Source organism: Heptranchias perlo, unplaced genomic scaffold (genome assembly GCF_035084215.1).
Source record: "Heptranchias perlo isolate sHepPer1 unplaced genomic scaffold, sHepPer1.hap1 HAP1_SCAFFOLD_60, whole genome shotgun sequence".
Lineage (NCBI taxonomy): Eukaryota > Metazoa > Chordata > Chondrichthyes > Hexanchiformes > Hexanchidae > Heptranchias > Heptranchias perlo.
In genome coordinates this window covers 1,314,585-1,332,733 of record NW_027139623.1, presented here as the reverse complement: position 1 = coordinate 1,332,733, position 18,149 = coordinate 1,314,585, and the positions used below count along the sequence as shown (strand labels likewise).

At 44.4% G+C, this 18,149-nt stretch overlaps 1 non-coding gene across 1 annotated transcript; it reads right to left on the bottom strand.

The window, feature by feature from the left end:
- Positions 1-16,391: 16,391 nt before the first annotated feature.
- Positions 16,392-16,463, bottom strand: trnaa-ugc (transfer RNA alanine (anticodon UGC)). Its single transcript has one exon. It is a non-coding gene; the product is annotated as a tRNA-Ala (tRNA).
- Between the last annotated feature and the right edge of the window lie 1,686 nt (positions 16,464-18,149).

Sequence of the window (18,149 nt, the reverse complement as noted above, 5' to 3'; positions counted from 1 at the left end):
GACTATACTGGCCGTTAAAATGTGCCTGGCGGTGAGAACATTGAACAGTAAAATCAGAATGAATGGGAGACAAGGAGTTAACACAAGATTAAACAAGTCAAACGCTGCCCAAGCGGGTGAAGTGAACAAGGCCATTTTCCAGACGCAACCCCGGGGTACATTGTCCATTATATATTCCGGGTCAAATACAAAGTACCAGGGAATGTTTAGTAAACCGCTCAGCGCACTCACCACCCCGATAACAACAGCCGCCGTTTTCTCGGTGCAATATTTTGTTTTCAGCTTCTGACAAGAAATGGCCACAAATCGATCAAAGGTGAAAACCACTGTGAACCACACAGAAGCCGCTGTGACTGTAAAACTCAGGATGACAATGAGACTGCACACGGGGGTAATGATCAAAGATGAAACTGGGAAATAAATCCCATCAATCCCCCTCAATATTACATCAGTGATAACGACCAGGAGATCGGCCGCCGCCATTCCCACCAGGTAGCGAGTGATACATTTGGAGAGTCCGCACTTTCCTCGGGACAGGATCACAATCGCCACCAAGTTAACTGTAAGAGAGAGAAAAGGAAGCAGAGAAATTACTGATCAGACCTGGAGACAAAGCAGCAGTTTTCCAGGATCTGGGGTAAAATTTCCAGCCTTATTTCTGCATCAAACGTTGGAAAATGATTAACTGGCCTTCGCAGCGCTTCCGGGCAGAGAAATGTTCTTGAATATAGTTGTCAATAATGAATTGGGAAATTGATACAGAAAGTGAATAAAGTAAGCACCAGATCCACTGGAAGGGCCGAGTGAGGGCGCAGTGCCAGTGGGGAAGAGAAATGGGTTTTGTGAGCGGGAATCCAGCGGATTAAATCCGGATTTGGGCTCCTGGTTGTCGGGGAAGTGAGCGAGGGCCGGGAAGGTGAGGGGACAGGGTCATGTGCTATTGGTTTGTTGCTCTGGGTTAAGGGAGCCGACAGTGGCTGGCACAAAACGGGAAAGGACCAGAGATCCGCTGCGGTGAGTTTAAGTCTTCGCATCGGATTGGAAAATGCAGCTGAAGGCCAAGCTAGTGAGTAAGATTGGGAGGGAGACAAGGAAAAGGACATGTAGGAGATGGAGGGGAGTCTGGAGCAGATGGTATGGGAAAGCGGATAAACAGAAGCAACGGATGTGGAGACAGAGGATTGAATGCAGTGGGAGGACAGGCTGGGATTCACAGGGAGAGACTGCCGCAGAGTGTTGGAGGAAATCTAATCTATAATCTAATCTAAGCCAATTAATAAATTCAATAAAATAATTTCTATGTTTATTCGTGTCAGTGAATAGCTGGTTGGCTACGTACTGTGTTCAGTAAGTTTACTTTGCACATTCAATTAACATTACATAAAAAAGCATGAATGAAATTAGCCTCCTTTATTGAATTAAGTTGACAGTATCCTAATAAATCAATGCGATCAAGAAGTCACTGATTTTATTCTTTAAATACATTTGAATTATGTTTATTTATTCAATCAGTAAACAAGTAAACGGAACATTCACATAAACAGACTGAGGACCTGATAGTGATAAACACACCCGGAGAGAGTACAATAAAACTCTCACAATCTGACAACATCCTAATAACACCTTCAAGTCACATTTCCACTTCATAATTGAACTGGAATTTTCAGCAGTTCATTTCGATGAATTATTTACACCGCTGCCGCTCTCTCCCTCTATCTCTCGTTGTCTGTGTGTGTGTGCGTGTGCGTGTATGTGTCTGTCTCTATCTTTCTCGCGTTCCTTCTCCCCCTCCCTCTCGTTTGCTTCTCAGTTTCTTTCTCTAACGCTCCTCTCTCCCTCTCCGCACTCTCTCTACTCTCTTTCTCAATGCCTCTGTTCACATCCGCGTAAATCCTGCGCCTGCATTCTGTTCAGCAGCCCCGTGTTCGAACGAACCTATTCTTAGTGTCAACTTGTTAAAACGGTGAAGCCTCTGTGAAAAGTTTAATTTTTCTACAGATCATCGAAGTCTCCACCTGTTCACCTGCACTGTTCACTTCACCTACAATGCATGGAATAAACAGTTGTAAACAATTTTACAACACCAAGTTATAGTCCAAAGATGTTATTTGAAATTTACAAGCTTTCAGAGGCTTCCTCCTTCCTCCTGAGGAAGGAGGAAGCCTCCGAAAGCTTGTAAATTTCAAATAACATCTTTGGACTATAACTTGGTGTTGTAAAATTGTTTACAATTGTCAACCCCAGTCCATCGCCGGCTTCTCCACATCATGGAATAAACAGAATCGAATGCTTCTTCCAGACACACCTCACAACAATTGAAATTCCTTCTCCTGTAATTACAAAGTACAGCGTTAGATGGCGGCATTGTTCAATTAACAAAACACCAAAATCACCGCTGCTGCTTATAATCGACAGATAAATAGAAGGGCTCATGATTCTAACGGAAAAATTGCAAACTGATACAACCTAACCTCAAAACATTGCATTTTACAGTGAATTCATCCACAGTGAAGCAGAGAATGAGATGTGAAAGAATCAGCAGCAAACTCAGTTCAGTAGCCAGACCTCTGGAGCTACGTCAGATACACACACAATGAAAGAATATTTTATAAAAGTGATAACCAATAAATACATTGAAATCCCAGTTAAACTGAATCATGTTATCTTGGAGGGAGGACATTGCACTCCCTCCTTGTAACACTGAGACCGTGAGCTGTCTCATTATCAATCACTGAAAACACATTTATAGAAAAATGTTCCAGGACAGGTTACTTTCACAACACGAAACGGTTAACAGCTCCTCATGGTCTGATACCAGCTCTTAGCCCAGACACCTGATTCCAATACATTCAGTGCAGAGAATAATCCAGTAACAATGCCAAGGTTGGATAAAAAAGGTCACTACAGATATAATGCAATTGTTACAAGACCGAAAGTTTTGAAGTTAAGGACACACCATTAAGCAACAACACATTCATTACAGCAAATTATCCAGTAACAATGCCAGAGTTGGATATACAAAGATCATTACAGGTATAATGCAATACCGAAATAACAGAGACTTTAAACAATCCATCATTCAACTGATAGAACAGAACAGGCGGCTGTGTAAAACATGGTGGGAGTAAAAATAATTAGCCAAGTACGGCAGCAGAGTTAACACCTATTTATAGTATTCACAGGTGAGTTAACAGCTTACCTGGAACTCCAATGGCTGCAAGAACAGGATAGTAAATGCGTTCTATCTGAAACATTACTGAATATCCCATTTCTGTGAGAAGCAGTGACTTCTGCTGATCTGAAAACCGCAGCTCTGGCAGGGACTCTGAGCTGGTACATTACAACTGGCTCTGATTTATACAGGGGCTAAATCTCCACTGACACGGCAATACCCCTGATCATTGCTATTAGTTACAGTCACCTGAACAAACACATTGCATCAGCAGCTTTGTCTCCAATGTAAATGATGACGTGGATTTTTAACAAAAATCTCAAAGTCCAGGGCATTATCTTAATGAGACCTCTCTCAGGAATAAAGTTAAAAGCTGTGCTCAGAAAGGACTGGTCCAACAACAATGAACGGCTTCATTTACAGTTTTCTTATAATTGTATTGACCATGTTCACTCCTGCCGATTCATTTATACATTTTACCGATTTCGCCCCGTGTACACTGAATCCAGGGACAAAGCAAACCCGTTTCACTCCGTTCCTGCAGTTTCCCAGTTAAAATATGAATTTGAGTCTCTGACACGGGGACAGTTAAAGGTCACGTTGGGGATTGCAGCCGAGAAATGACAGTGGGTGACATTGGGGGTCGGACACTGAACGAGCTTCATTGCCATACCTCTCTCCGTTATTTTACTGCAAATGTTTACCTGTTTATTTTAAATTGGTTGACGACTCCAGTAAAATTGCTCCCGTGTAACGGCAAGCTGAGCTCATGACCCAATTTGACCTCCACAAAGGCCCCATGCTTCCCTCACTCCTCTCCGTTCCAATCTCAGCCCATTGCCATTGAAACCCTCATCAATGCCTCTGTCCCCTCAAGACTCCATTCCTCTAATGCACTCCTGGCCGGCCACACAAACTCCACCTCCATTCAGAACCAGGTTCTTCTCGGCCTCACTGACCCTCACTGACACCAAGTTCCCCATCACCTAATATTTAAATTGTTCATCCTGGTGTTTAAATCCCTCCATGGCCCACCCCTCCCCAGCTCCGCCCTCTCCTCCACAACTACCTCGTCATTCATCGATCACTGACCTCTTTTGCTGGGACTGCGCTCGTTTGGTTCCACTCACCTATCTGGTCATAGCCAGGAGAAGCTTCTCTTCCCACCCTATCGCCGTTATCTCTGATGTCTCTAAAGGCTTAATCCTTGGCTCCCTCCTCTTCCTCATCTACATGCTGCCCTTTGGTGACATTGTCCGCAGAAATGGACCAGCTTTCAGATGGATGATGACAAATCCACCGCCTCTCTTCACCCTTCCAATGTCTTTGTGTTGTCAGAGCGCTATTTTCTTCTTCATGAACCACGATTTCATCCAGTTAAAAATTGGGAAGACAATCTCCACATCCTTGGCACAGGGTCCATCGTCACCCCTTTCGTTTTGATTAGCGAGTCCCTCACCAATTATCCAAGCCCTTATTGTCCTGCAGTGGCTTCCAGTCTCCTAAGCTTGTAGTTTAGTTTTATTCTTTCTTGCACTTAAATCCACCAGGGTCTCACCCCTCCCTATCTCGATAACCTCCTCCTGACCTGCAGCCCCTGCCAAACACTCTGCTCCTCCACCTCTGGCCGCTTGTGACTCCTTAGTCCATTTGCCCTGCTTTTGACAGCCATGCTTTCAGCCATATCCACGCTCCAGAATTCCCTCCCAATGCCACTCCATCTCCCTCTCCCTCTTTCAGGCGTCAGCCGTGGCTCTGAGGTAGCAGTCTCGGCTTCTGAATTAGAAAGTTGTGAGTTCAAATATACACCCCAGAGACTTGAACGCATAAACCAGGCGGTCATTGCAGTGCAGTATTGAGGGAGTGCTGTACTGTCGTAGGTGCAAATTGGCTGGAACCATTTTCCTACATTACCACAGTCACTGCACTTCAAAATGTATTTCATTGACAGGAAAGCGCTTTGGGCCGTCCTGAGATCTTTCAAGGCTCTACATAAAGGCAACTTCATTCCTTCTTTCAGACCCTCCATGAAAGCCATATCTTGCTTCATGCTTTTGTCATCCCCTTAATATCTCCTTATTTGGCTGGGGGTCCATTTTTGTCTGATTATACCTCAGTAAATCCGCTCAGGATATTTATCTATGTTAAATCCGCTATATAAATACAAGTAGTTATTGTTATATTTTACCATCCTCCAATCTCTTCATCCCACCATTGGTGACCACTCCTTCAGACAGCTAAATCCTACTCTAGAAAACCAACCTTATCCCCTCCGTCTCTCCATTTGTTTCTCCTCCTTTAACACCCTCCTTAATCGCACTCGTTGACCAATATTTTTGCAAGTCCTCCTGATATCTTCTTATTACTTTAGTGCCCGTGTTTAACCATCACTCCGTGAAGCCCCTTGGGAATGTTTATTACATTAAAGGCGGTCTGTGAATGCGAGTTGTTGTTGACTTTCTTTCGAATGTGTTCATTAGTTGTCCACTGTAAGAACAAATGTAATTTTTGGGCGAATATTCTTGCACCAGAAAGAGATTAATATAATAGACGGACTTGTTGAGATAAATTAACATTAGCAAGTACGTGTGGACACTGTTTTGTTCGAACATCATAACTCGGTTGATCAACGGACATCGCATTGAAATAGAGGGCATTCTGGAGCTTGGATATGTCTCAAGGCACGGCTGTCAAAAGTGGAGCAAATGACAGCGGAGGCAGCCTTTACAGAGTTCTCTATTTACGATGAGACCAGCGACAGTCACTAGGGTGAAGCTTATTTAGTTATTTGCCTTTTTTCTGTTTGTTTATATCCAGTTTCACTGCTCTCTCGGGCTGATGACTAGAATGAAGATTTATCAGTTATCTGTCTTTTTTCTCTTTGGTTATAACCCGTTTCACAGCTCTGTAGGGCTGAAGACTGGGATGAAGCTTTTTTATTTATTATCTTTGGTTAAAGCCCGTAGTTCCAGAGGACAGTCTGTAGTTTCGACGCCTCCTTATAGAAACAACATTAAACCCACAGAGAGCACAATGCAGATTCTCTCGAATGAGGCCCGGGAAGGGAAACAATACGTGGAAAGATTTGAAATACCGGGATTATTTCAACAGAAACAGACAAGAGACTTTAATTTTAAATATGAAGGTGTTTGATAGAGTAATTAAGAATTAGTGTGCCCGCTGGTTGTGAGGATCAGTGATAGAGTAATAGTGAATTACTGTATCCTCTGGTTGTGAGGATCAGTGATGGAGTAATAGAGAATTACTGTATCCTCTTGTTGTGAGGATCAGTGATAGAGTAATAGAGAATTCCTGTATCCTCTGGTTGTGAGGATCAGTGATAGAGTAATAGTGAATCGCTGTATCCTCTGGTTGTGAGGATCAGTGATAGAGTAATAGATAATTAGTGTATCCTCTGGTTGTGAGGATCAGTGATAGAGTAATAGAGAATTACTGTATCCTCTGGTTGTGAGGATCAGTGATAGAGTAATAGAGAATTACTGTATCCTCTGGTTGTGAGGATCAGTGATAGAGTAATAGAGAATTACTGTATCCTCTGGTTGTGAGGATCAGTGATAGAGTAATAGAGAATTACTGTATCCTCTGGTTGTGAGGATCAGTGATAGAGTAATAGATAATTACTGTATCCTTTGGTTGTGAGGATCATTGATAGAGTAATAGGGAATTACTGTATCCTCTGATTGTGAGGATCAGTGATAGAGTAATAGAGAATTACTGTATCCTCTGGTTGTGAGGATCAGTGATAGAGTAATAGAGAATTACTGTATCCTCTGATTGTGAGTATCAGTGATAGAGTAATAGAGAATTACTGTATCCTCTGGTTGTGAGGATCAGTGATAGGGTAATAGAGAATTACTGTATCCTCTGGTTGTGAGGATCAGTGATAGAGTAATGGAGAATTACTGTATCCTCTGGTTGTGAGGATCAGTGATAGAGTAATAGAGAATTACTGATTCCTCTGGTTGTGATGATCAGTGACAAGGGGTCATCAATTTCAGCTCATCATAAAACAGTTGAAGTGTAAATTCTTCACGCAGAGATTTTTTGGAGCGTGGAATGTGTTACGAAAAGGAGTGGAAAAAGCAGAAAAGAGACAATTGCAACTTTTACCATTGCATCGTTTAAGAGAAAATTGAATATATTATTTGAAATTGATGAAGATAATGGGCATTTGGAAAATATTTGCCATGGCATACGTTTTGAATTGCTTGAATCCAAACGACCCGGTGATGTAGAGAAGTGCTGCATATAGTTTATTTTATTCTGATAGGTACAGATCCTAGAGGCCGATGCACTGCCCCATATCTAACAATACGGCACAGTAACCCAGGGATGTAATTAAAGTTCCCCCTTATAATCTGAACTGGATATTCGTGTGTCTGCATTGTCCAATATCTAATAATAACCCAAAGATCTAACAATATTTCCCAGGATTATCTAAACTGGATATTCTTTTTTATTCACTACCCCCTATCTATCGATACGATAGTGTAACCCAGGGATGCATCAATGGTTCCAGTTTTAAATTCAACTGGATATTCGTGTTTCTGAGCTGCCCTTTATCTAAAAATACGACAATGTAAACCAGGGATGTGACAATAATTTCCCTTATACTCTGAACATGATATTCTTGTTTCTGCACTGTCCAATATCAAACAATGCGATAGTGTAACCCAGGGATGTTGCAATGGTCCCCCGTTATAATCTGAACCGTATATACATGTTTCTGCACTGCATCATATCTAACACTACGGTGATGTAACCCAGGAATGTAACAATAGCTCCCCCTGATAATTTGAACTGGATATAATTGTTTTTGCCCTGTCCAATATCGAACAATGTAACAGCGTAACCCCGAGATGTAACAATAGTTTCCCCCTAATAATCTGAACTGGATATAATTGTTTTTGCCCTGTCCAATATCGAACAATGTAACAGTGTAACCCCGAGATGTAACAATAGTTCCCCCTAATAACCTGAACTGGATATAATTGTTTTTGCCCTATCCAATATCTAACAATGTAACAGTATAACCCCGAGATGTAACAATAGTTCCCCCTGATATCTGAACTGGATGTTCGTGTTTCTCTACATGTGTCACACGCCTCACTAATCTTTCATTAATCGGAGAAAGGAAACACTTGTTACGATGAAGCTGATCCCAATCGATAAACTGCTTCATTTCACACCAAGTAAACTCACTAATCAATCGGTATTATTGGCTTCACCAGTTCAATCTTATCAATATAAAATAAAATATATGCAGCACTTCCCCACATCAACGGGTCGCTTTGATTGACTTAAACAAAATGTCTTCTGCCTGTCCTCCTGTTATCTAACCTTTGAGTCTGTGAAAGCTTGTCCTCCCCGGAGATCAATCTGGCCCTGATAATTCTCTGCAGTACCTACTTTTTTGGACCAGGTGATCTCCACCCCAACCAGGAATAGGCCCAGCTCTCGCTTGAAGGAATTCAGCGAATCGGCGTCCACCACACGAGCCGGCAGTCTGTTCCAGAAGTTCACTATTCTCTGGGAAAAGAATCATTTCCTGACAATCTAACCTCGATCTGACTTTGTACAACTTAAAATTGTGATCCCTGATCCTCCCAAACCTATTTAGTTGGCACAAACTATCTACTCGAGCAAAATATGTTCCCGTTATCATCTTATACACCTCGATCAAATCACCACTAAGTCTACGCTTCTCTATATTGCAGAATCCCAGCTCCTTTAGCCTATCTTGACAACTAAGATACTTCATATTGGGAAGTAATCTAGTGGCCCTGCTCTGCACCCTTTCCAACGCCTCAATATCACTCACCGTGTGAGAAGAGCAAAACTGAACAAAGTATTCAAACAGAGTCCTGACCAAGGTCTGGTACAAAGACAAAATAGTAGGTGTTGTTTTGTAATCAATTGGAGTTCAACGTAGGAAAGTGTGAGGTCATCCACTTTAGACCTAATAAAAATATATCAGAGTATTTTCTAAATGGCGAGAAGCTAGGAACTTTGGGAGAGCAGAGAGATTTTGGGGTCCAAGTACAGTAATCAGTCAAAGCTAGTGTACAGGTACAAAAATTAATTTAAAAGGCTAATGGAATGTTGGCCTTTATCTCAAAGGGGCTGGAATACAAAGGAGGTGGAAGTTATGTCACAGCCGTACAGAGATCTGGTGATGCCCCATCTGGAGCACTGCATTCAGTAATGGGCACCGAATCTCAGGAAGGATATATTGGCCTTGGAGAGGGTGCGGGGCAAATTCACTAGAATGATACCGTGGCTCAAAGTATTAAATGATGAGTTGCATAAGCGATGCTTGTATTGCCTTGAATATAGAAGATGAAGGGGAGATCTAATTGAGATGTTCAAGATGATTAACGGATGCGATAGGATAAATAGACATGCTGCATTCCTCAGGGTGGGGGGAATGCAGAACAAGGACATATCCTTAAAATTAGAGCTAGGCTGCTCAGGGTGATGTGAGGAAACACTTCTTCACAAGAAGGGTAGTGGAAATCAGGAACTCTCTCAAAAGCTGTTGACGATGGAGGTCAATTGAAACTTTCAGAGCTGAGATTTATAGAATTTTGTTAGGCAAGGGTATTCAGAGATCTGAAACCAATGCGGGTAGATGGAGTTAAGATACAGATCAGCCATGATGTAATGGAATGGCGGAACAGGCCCGTGCGGCTGAATGCCCACTCTGGTTCCTCTGTTCCTTTGTCCCTATGTCCTACAAATAGACCCCAGATCCCTATTCACTTTAACTATCACATCACGGCAGTGCTCATATGTGCCGTGATATGATAGGTAAAGAGAATAGGGAGCTGGGGTATAAATAGACCTCTATGCTCTATTTAGAACCAGTCAGGAGCCCAAACACCCAACACATCAAGGTACAACTGAAACAGTCGAGAATCGTCTACAGGCCTGACACTCGTACAAATCTTAGTATCATCTGCAAATCGTGCCCCCAACACCTACATTGAGATCATTAATAAAAATAGTAAAGTGCATTGGTCCTAACACCGATCCCTGCGGACACCACTGGTGACCGGTCTCCAAACAGATCCAAATCCATCTATAACTATTTTCAGCCTATGGCCTTCCAGCTAGATCTCAATCCAGGATTAGGGACCCACTTGCCAGTAAAAACCAGTTTCTCCCTAATTGCTCCACCAAAACCCTTTATTATGTTGAATACCTCTATCAGGTCTCCCCTTAAACTTCACTGCTCTAAGGAGAAACAATCCTAGATTCTACAATCTCTCCACGTAATTGAAGTCCCTCATCCCTGGTTTCATCCCAGTAAACCTCCTCTGTACCCTCTCCAATGCCTTGACATCCTCCCTAAAGTGTGGTGCCCAGAATTGTACACAATACTCCAGCTGAGGCCTAACCAGTGATTTGTAAAGGTTCAGCGTGACTTCACTGTTTTTGTATTCAATGTCCCTATTTACAAAACCAAAGTCCCATTCACTTTCATAACAACCTTATCAACTTTCCCAGTCGCCTTCAAAGATTTATGAACATATACCCTTAGGTCCCTCTGCTCTTGCACCCCCTCAAAATAGTACCATTTAGAGTCTACTGCCTCTACATGTGGTTCTTCCTAAAGTGAATCAATTCACACTTATCCAAATTAAATTGCAACTCCCACGTGTCTGCCCATTTCATCAGTCTGTTTATGTCCTCCTGAAGTCTGCTACTATCCTGATCACTATTGATGTTTCGAATTTTGGATACAATAGAGAAAAGATCCTCTTGGACTCGCCTCACCTTCAAACACAAGGACAGGCAAGACTTTCGTTACCTCGAGAAAAACCTAATGCTCGGCACAGGATAGCATTCAGTGGAAGAGCGCACGCACCGTATCAATGGTTCCGAACCTAGGGCTGGATTGCGGGCCCTGTGAGAGATTATTCCACTTTGACAGATTGGGGAGGACCTGGGACAAGAGTTTAGACGACGCAGAGGTAGGAATAGGCTGGATGATAGGCGGTTCTTCTTTTCCCAATGAGTCGTGGGCCTCTGGAATGCGTTGCTGGCTGGGGTGGGGGTGCTGAATCTCCAGGGAGTCTGCCTTCTCCAGGGAGCTGAACCGATTTTTGGGCTGGAGCAGAGGGCTTAACATATGAAAGGTAGGAGGATTTACATTTAACTTAATTACGATCCTTGTGATCTGCTGGACTGGTTTTGATCACCTGAGGAGGTCGGGGAGGAATTTTCCAGTGTATTCTATCCTTTAAAGGCCCTGGATTTTTCACAGGATCTTTGCCTCTCTCAGGAGATTACATGTCTGCGGGCGGGGTGAGGGGGAGTCAGTGTCAGTAATGATGCTCCAGCAATCACGAGTGAGGGGCAGGCTTGATGGACCAGCTGGTCTTTTACTGCCCGTCATTTCCGTATGTTCGTCCACATCCCCAGCTCGTCAATGTGTTTTCAATGAAGCGATCATCACACAAACCCTCACCTGGGGCATGTCCTGCGTCTGACTTTAGTAAAACGAGGCTCAATATTTCTGCATCTCGCGTCATTCTCCTCTGAAGCTCAAGGACTCGAAATATTCTTGCAGGCCTCTGCTCCAAAGTGCCTGAGAATTTCTAGTCCCGTCCAACCGTCTGCTACGTGACGAGGTGACTGTTGTCCGCTTGGAGCACAAGAAAAGTTGATTTTAAGCCCAGTAAATCATTGGGTGGTCTTAAGACAGTGCACACTCAGTCCTTATACCCTTGGTTATAGTTCTATTGGATTCGGGGTTGTAGCTCAGTGGTATAGCGCCTGCTTTGCGTGTATACATTTCTGGGTTCAATATCTAACACCTCCACCATTTATTTTCACCAGAATGTCCCACAAAAAGACGAATCGTGCTTTCACAGGGAAGCGAGTTCCAACTTCTGAGACAAACATTCAATTGTCCCGGAGCAGGACTTCATCTCACGGTCCCCTCAGCAGCTCAGCTCATAACAGCCGCCGACTGACCAGAATTCAAAAGGTAAAGTGTTTGGGCACAGAACCTGAGACCTCACACACGCGAAGCATGCGGTCTATCACTGAGCTCCATCACCAGATAATAACGACCTCTAACCAAGTGTAAAAGGACTGAGTGCCTCACTTTCCTAAGGCCACCCGAGGATTTCCTTGGCTGAAAAGCATTTCCTCTTTTCAGACCCTTGAGGTAGGCGGACCTGGTATTAGTATTTAAATTCCAGATTTTATTTAATTAATTCAATTTTTAATTAATTCAAATTGAATTCCGGATTATATAACTCCGGATTATTAGTCTAGGCCTCTGGACTACTAGTCTAGTAAACTAACCACTATACTATCTTACCCGCTGGGTGAACAGAAGAAACCAGGTCTCGTCACTCAGAGAAATGAGAAAGGGAGCGTTGCGAAGAAAGTCTGGGAGAGAGGTGAGTCTCCTCGGGCTGTGCCGACCAGCATTTCTGTTTCAGGTCGCCGTTCTTTGGAGGGTAGCAAATGTTGTGCCTTTGTTTAAGAAGGGCGGCAGGGAAAAGCCTGGGAACTACAGACCGGTGAGCCTGACATCTGTAGTGGGTAAGTTGTTAGAGGGTATTCTGAGAGACAGGATCTACAGGCATCTGGAGAGGCAGGGACTGATTAGGAACAGTCAGCATGGTTTTGTGAGAGGAAAATCATGTCTCACAAATTTGATTGAGTTTTTTGAAGGGGTAACCAAGAAGATAGATAAGGGCTGTGCAGTAGACGTGGTCTACATGGACTTTAGCAAAGCCTTTGACAAGGTACCGCATGGTAGGTTGTTACATAAGGTTAAATCTCACGGGATCCAAGGTCAGGTAGCCAATTGGATACAAAATTGAATTCATAACTCCGGATTATTAGTCTAGGCCTCTGGATTACTAGTCTAGTAAACTAACCACTATACTACCGTACCCGGTCGGTGAACAGAACAAACCAGTTCTCGTCACTCAGAGAAATGAGAAAGGGAGCATCGCGAAGAAAGTCTGGGAGAGAGGTGAGTTTCCTCGGGCTGTGCCGACCAAAATTTCTGTTTCTGGTCGCCGTTCTTTGGAGGGTAGCAAATGTTGTGCCTTTGTTTAAGAAGGGCGGCAGGGAAAAGCCTGGGAACTACAGACCGGTGAGCCTGACATCTGTAGTGGGTAAGTTGTTAGAGGGTATTCTGAGAGACGGGATCTACAGGCATCTGGAGAGGCAGGCACTAATTAGGAACAGTCAGCATGGTTTTGTGAGTGGAAAATCATGTCTCACGAATTTGATTGAGTTTTTTGAAGGGGTAACCAAGAAGATAGATGAGGGCTGTGCAGTAGACGTGGTCTACATGGACTTTAGCAAAGCCTTTGACAAGGTACCGCATAGTAGGTTGTTACATAAGGTTAAATCTAACGGGATCCAAGGTGAGGTAGCCAATTGGATACAAAATTGGATTGACAGCAGAAGACAGAGGGTGGTTGTAGAGGGTTGTTTTTTCAAACTGGAGGCCTGTGACCAGCGGTGTGCCTCAGAGATCGGTGCTGTGTCCGCTGTTATTTGTTATTTATATTAATGATTTGGATGAGAATTTAGGAGGCATGGTGAGTAAGTTTGCAGATGACACCAAGATTGGTGGCATTGTGGACAGTGAAGAAGGTTATCGAGGATTGCAACGGGATCTTGATAAATTGGGCCAGTGGGCTGATGAATGGCAGATGGAGTTTAATTTAGATAAATGTGAGGTGATGCATTTTGGGAGATCGAATCGGGCCAGGACCTACTCCGTTAATGGTAGGGCGTTGGGGAGTGTTATAGAACAAAGAGATCTAGGAATACAGGTTCATAGCTCCTTGGAAGTGGAGTCACAGGTGGATAGGATGGTGAAGAAGGCATTCAGCATGCTTGGTTTCATTGGTCAGAACATTCAATACAGGAGTTGGGATGTCTTGTTGAAGTTGTATAAGACATTAGTAAGGCCACACTTGGAATATTGTGTACAGTTCTGGTCACCCTATTATATAAATGATATTATTAAACTAGAAAGAGTGCAGAAAAGATTTACTAGGATGCTACCAGGACTTGATGGTTTGACTTATAGGGAGAGGTTGGATAGACTGAGACTTTTTTCCCTGGAGAGTAGGAGGTTTAGGGGTGATCTTATAGAAGTCCATAAAATAATGAGGGGCATAGATAAGGTAGATAGTCAAAATCTTTTCCCAAAGGTAGGGGAGTCTATAACGAGGGGACATAGATTTAAGGTGAGAGGGGAGAGATACAAAAGGGTCCAGAGGGGCAATGTTTTCACTCAAAGGGTGGTGAGTGTCTGGAACGAGCTGCCAGAGGCAGTAGGAGAGGCGGGTCCAATTTTGTCTTTTAAAAAGCATTTGGACAGTTACATGGGTATGATGGGTATAGAGGGATATGGGCCAAGTGCAGGCAATTGGGACCAGCTTAGTGGTATAAACTGGGCGACATGGACATGTTGGGCCGAAGGGCCTGTTTCCATGTTGTAACTTCTATGATTCAATGAACTGATCGCTGGACATTGCACCGTCACACATTCCGATCAGTCGGCGGCTGCTGCGAACTGAGCTGCTGAGGGGACCGTGAGATGAAATCCTGCTCAGGGGCTATTTCATGCTTGTGGAGCCTCAGAGGTAAAAATTCTCGGCACTCTGAAATCAAGATTCGCCTTTCTGTGGGTCATTCTGGTGAAAAAAGAGTTTTGGAGATGCGGGGGATTGAACCCAAGATCTCATACATGCAAAGCACGCGCTTTACCACTGAGCTATACCCCCAGATAGAACCACATTCCAACGAAGAGCTGATCTCCTTCATTTGATGGGGCCACATAAGGTTTTTTTCTTGGTCTTCAATTCATCTCCTTTTCTGCTCCGACCAGACAATTAAACACGAAGTTTGCGGACCTGATGTAATTGTGGGTGAACGGAAGAAACCAGATCTCGGCACTCAGAGCAATGAGAATGGGGGAGTTGAGAAGAAAGGCTGGGAGAGGGGGAGAGTCTCCTTTGACTGTGCTGTTACCATCCTTCCGATTTCAGGGCACATTTTTCGAACGCTCCCGTTATCAGTCACTTTGCTTACGGTTGGACGGGACTAGAAATCCTCAGACACATTGTGGCAGAGGCCGGCAAGAATATTTCGAGTCCCTGAGCTTCAGAGAAGGGTAAGGTGAGACACAGACAGCATTGAGGATAATTTCAATGTAGACGGATGCAGGACTTGCCCCAGGTGTGGTTTTGTGTTTCAAGATCACTTCACTGAAAACACCTTGACGATCTGGGGCTACAGACGGACATGATGGTCAGGAAAAGACCAGTTGGTTCATCAATCCGACCCCGCATGCCTGGAGCATCGTGACTGGACACTTCCTACCGACACCACCCGCCCCACCCACCGGAAACATGTAATCTCCTGGGAGCGGCGACAAACTAGAAACAAACCCAGCGCCAATAAGGAGGGGAAATTCTGGGAAATTCCTCCCCGACTCCTTCAGGCGATCGAATCGAGTCCAGTGGATCACACTGACCATGTGTAGGTTAACTGTAAAACCACTCACCTTCTATATGATGCGATCTCTGCCTCAGTCAAGAACTGGTCCAGATCCATCCAGAAGGCAAAGAGAGAGTCAGCACCCACCACACCAGCCCGCAAAGCATTCTAGAGATTCAATACTCTCTGGGAAAATAAGAACCGCCTAACATCCAGACTATTCCTACCTCTGTGTAGTCTGAACGCCTGTCCGCTGCTCCTCCCCGATCTGTGAAACTGGGAATAATCTATTTCTTCACTCAGAGGGTGGTGAACCTGTGGAATTCTCCACCACAGAAGGCTGTGGAGGCCAAGTCACTGAATATATTTAAGAAAGAGATTTCTACACACAGAAGGCATCAAAGTGTATGGAGAGAGAGCGGGAATGTGGTATTGAGATGGAGGATTAGCCATGATCGTATATAATGGCGGAGCAGGCTCGGAGGCCCAATGGCCGACTTGTGATCCTATTTTCTCTGTTATTATTCCTGGGCCCGCTCTCCAGCCCCGGGATGGGAGCCATTTCAAAGGCGCGTGCGTGCTTCCATTGAATTTTATCGTGAGCAGAGCGTTCGGTTTTTCTCGACGAAAAGAAACCCTTTCCTGTCCTTGTGTGTGAAGGTGAGGTGAGGACAAGAGGGTCTTTTCAAAATTCGAAACATAAAGCATTTGGAGATGCCGGGGATTAAACCCGAGACCTCATACATGCAAAGCATGCGCTCTACCACTGAGCTACATCCCCACAGTCAAGCTAGCTTCACTTTAGAATAAACAATTGAGATTTCCGCTCCGTCTCTCCGGACAAGGAGATGCTCAGTCATACCACGTGCTCACAATGTTCAACCTCTGCTTCAGTTCACGGGGTTTCTGCTCCTCTTTACTTTGAACTTTCCAACAAAAAAGTCAGCGGAAATAAAAAAAAACCATTGCCAATAGTCAGTGACGTGGCTGACATCCAACCTCTGAATCATAAAGTGAGATGGATGAATGACACATTGTCAAGCAAGAGCTGGGACTGCTCGCTCGACATTGCACCGTCACACATTCCGGTCAGCCGGCGGCATCTATGAGCTGAGCTGCTGAGGACCCCGTGAAATCAAGTCCTGCTCCGAGACAATTTAATGCTTGTGGAGCCTCAAAAGTTGGAACTCGCTGCGCTCAGAAAGCGCGATTCGCCTTTCCGTGCGTAATTCTGATGAAAAATATTTTTGGAGATGCTGGGGATTGAACCCAGGACATGCGCTCTACCACTGAGCTGCATCCCCCGATGAAATAAACAGCTCCCCAAGGAAAGAAGAACTGATTGTCCTCATTTCATGCGACCACCCATGGTGGGTCAACCACGTGATGGATTATTTCCAGTTTCAAAGATTGGGGAGGAGCAGGGAACAGGCGTTTGGACCACACAGAGGGAAGAATAGTCTGGATATTAGGCGGTTCTTCATTTCCCAGAGAGTAGTTAGTCTCTGGAATGCATTGCCGGCTGGTCTGGTGGGTGCTGACACTTCATACACTGGGCTTAAAATCATCTAGTTTTCTGCTCCAAGCAGACAGTTAAAGATGAAGAATGCGGACCTGATGCGACTGTGGGTGAACGGAAGAAACCAGGCCTCGGCACTTAGTCTAATGAGAAAGGGGGAGTTGAGAGGAAATGCTGGGAAAGGGGGGAGAGGTTCCTTGAACTGTGCTGTAACCATCCTTCCCATTTCAGGGCGCATTTTTCGAACGGTCCCGTTATCAGTCACTTCGCTTACGGTTGGACGGGACCAGAAATGCTCAGGCACATTGTAAGGAATCTTACAACACCAGGTTATAGTCCAACAATTTTATTTTAAAATCACAAGCTTTCGGAGATTATCCCCTTCGTCATCAGGCACATTGTAGCAGAGGCGGGCAAGAATATTTCGAGTCCTCCAGCTTCAGAGGAGGGCAAGGTGAGGCGTGGAGAGCATTGAGTCTCATTTCACTATAAAGGGCCAGGTGTGAGTTTGTGTTTAAAGATCACTTCACAAAAAACACCTTGAAGAGCTGAGGTTACTGACGGACATGATGGTCAGGAAAAGACCAGCTGGTTCATCAATCCTGTCCCACATGCCCGGAGCATCGTGACTGGACACTTCCTACCGACACCACCCGCCCCACACACCGGGAACATGTAATCTCCTGGGAGCGGTTACAAACCAGAAAAAAATACAGGGCCAATTTCTGGAAAATTCCTCCCCGACATCTTCAGACGATCGAAACCAGTCCAGGACATGACAGTGACCATGTGTAGGTTAACTGTAAAACCACTCACCTTCCATGTGATGCGATCTCTGACCCAGTCAAGAACCGATCCAGATCCCACGAGAAGGCAGAGAGAGAGAGTCTGCACAGACCAAACCGGCTAGCAATGCATTCCAGAGACTCACTGCTCTCTGGGAAATGA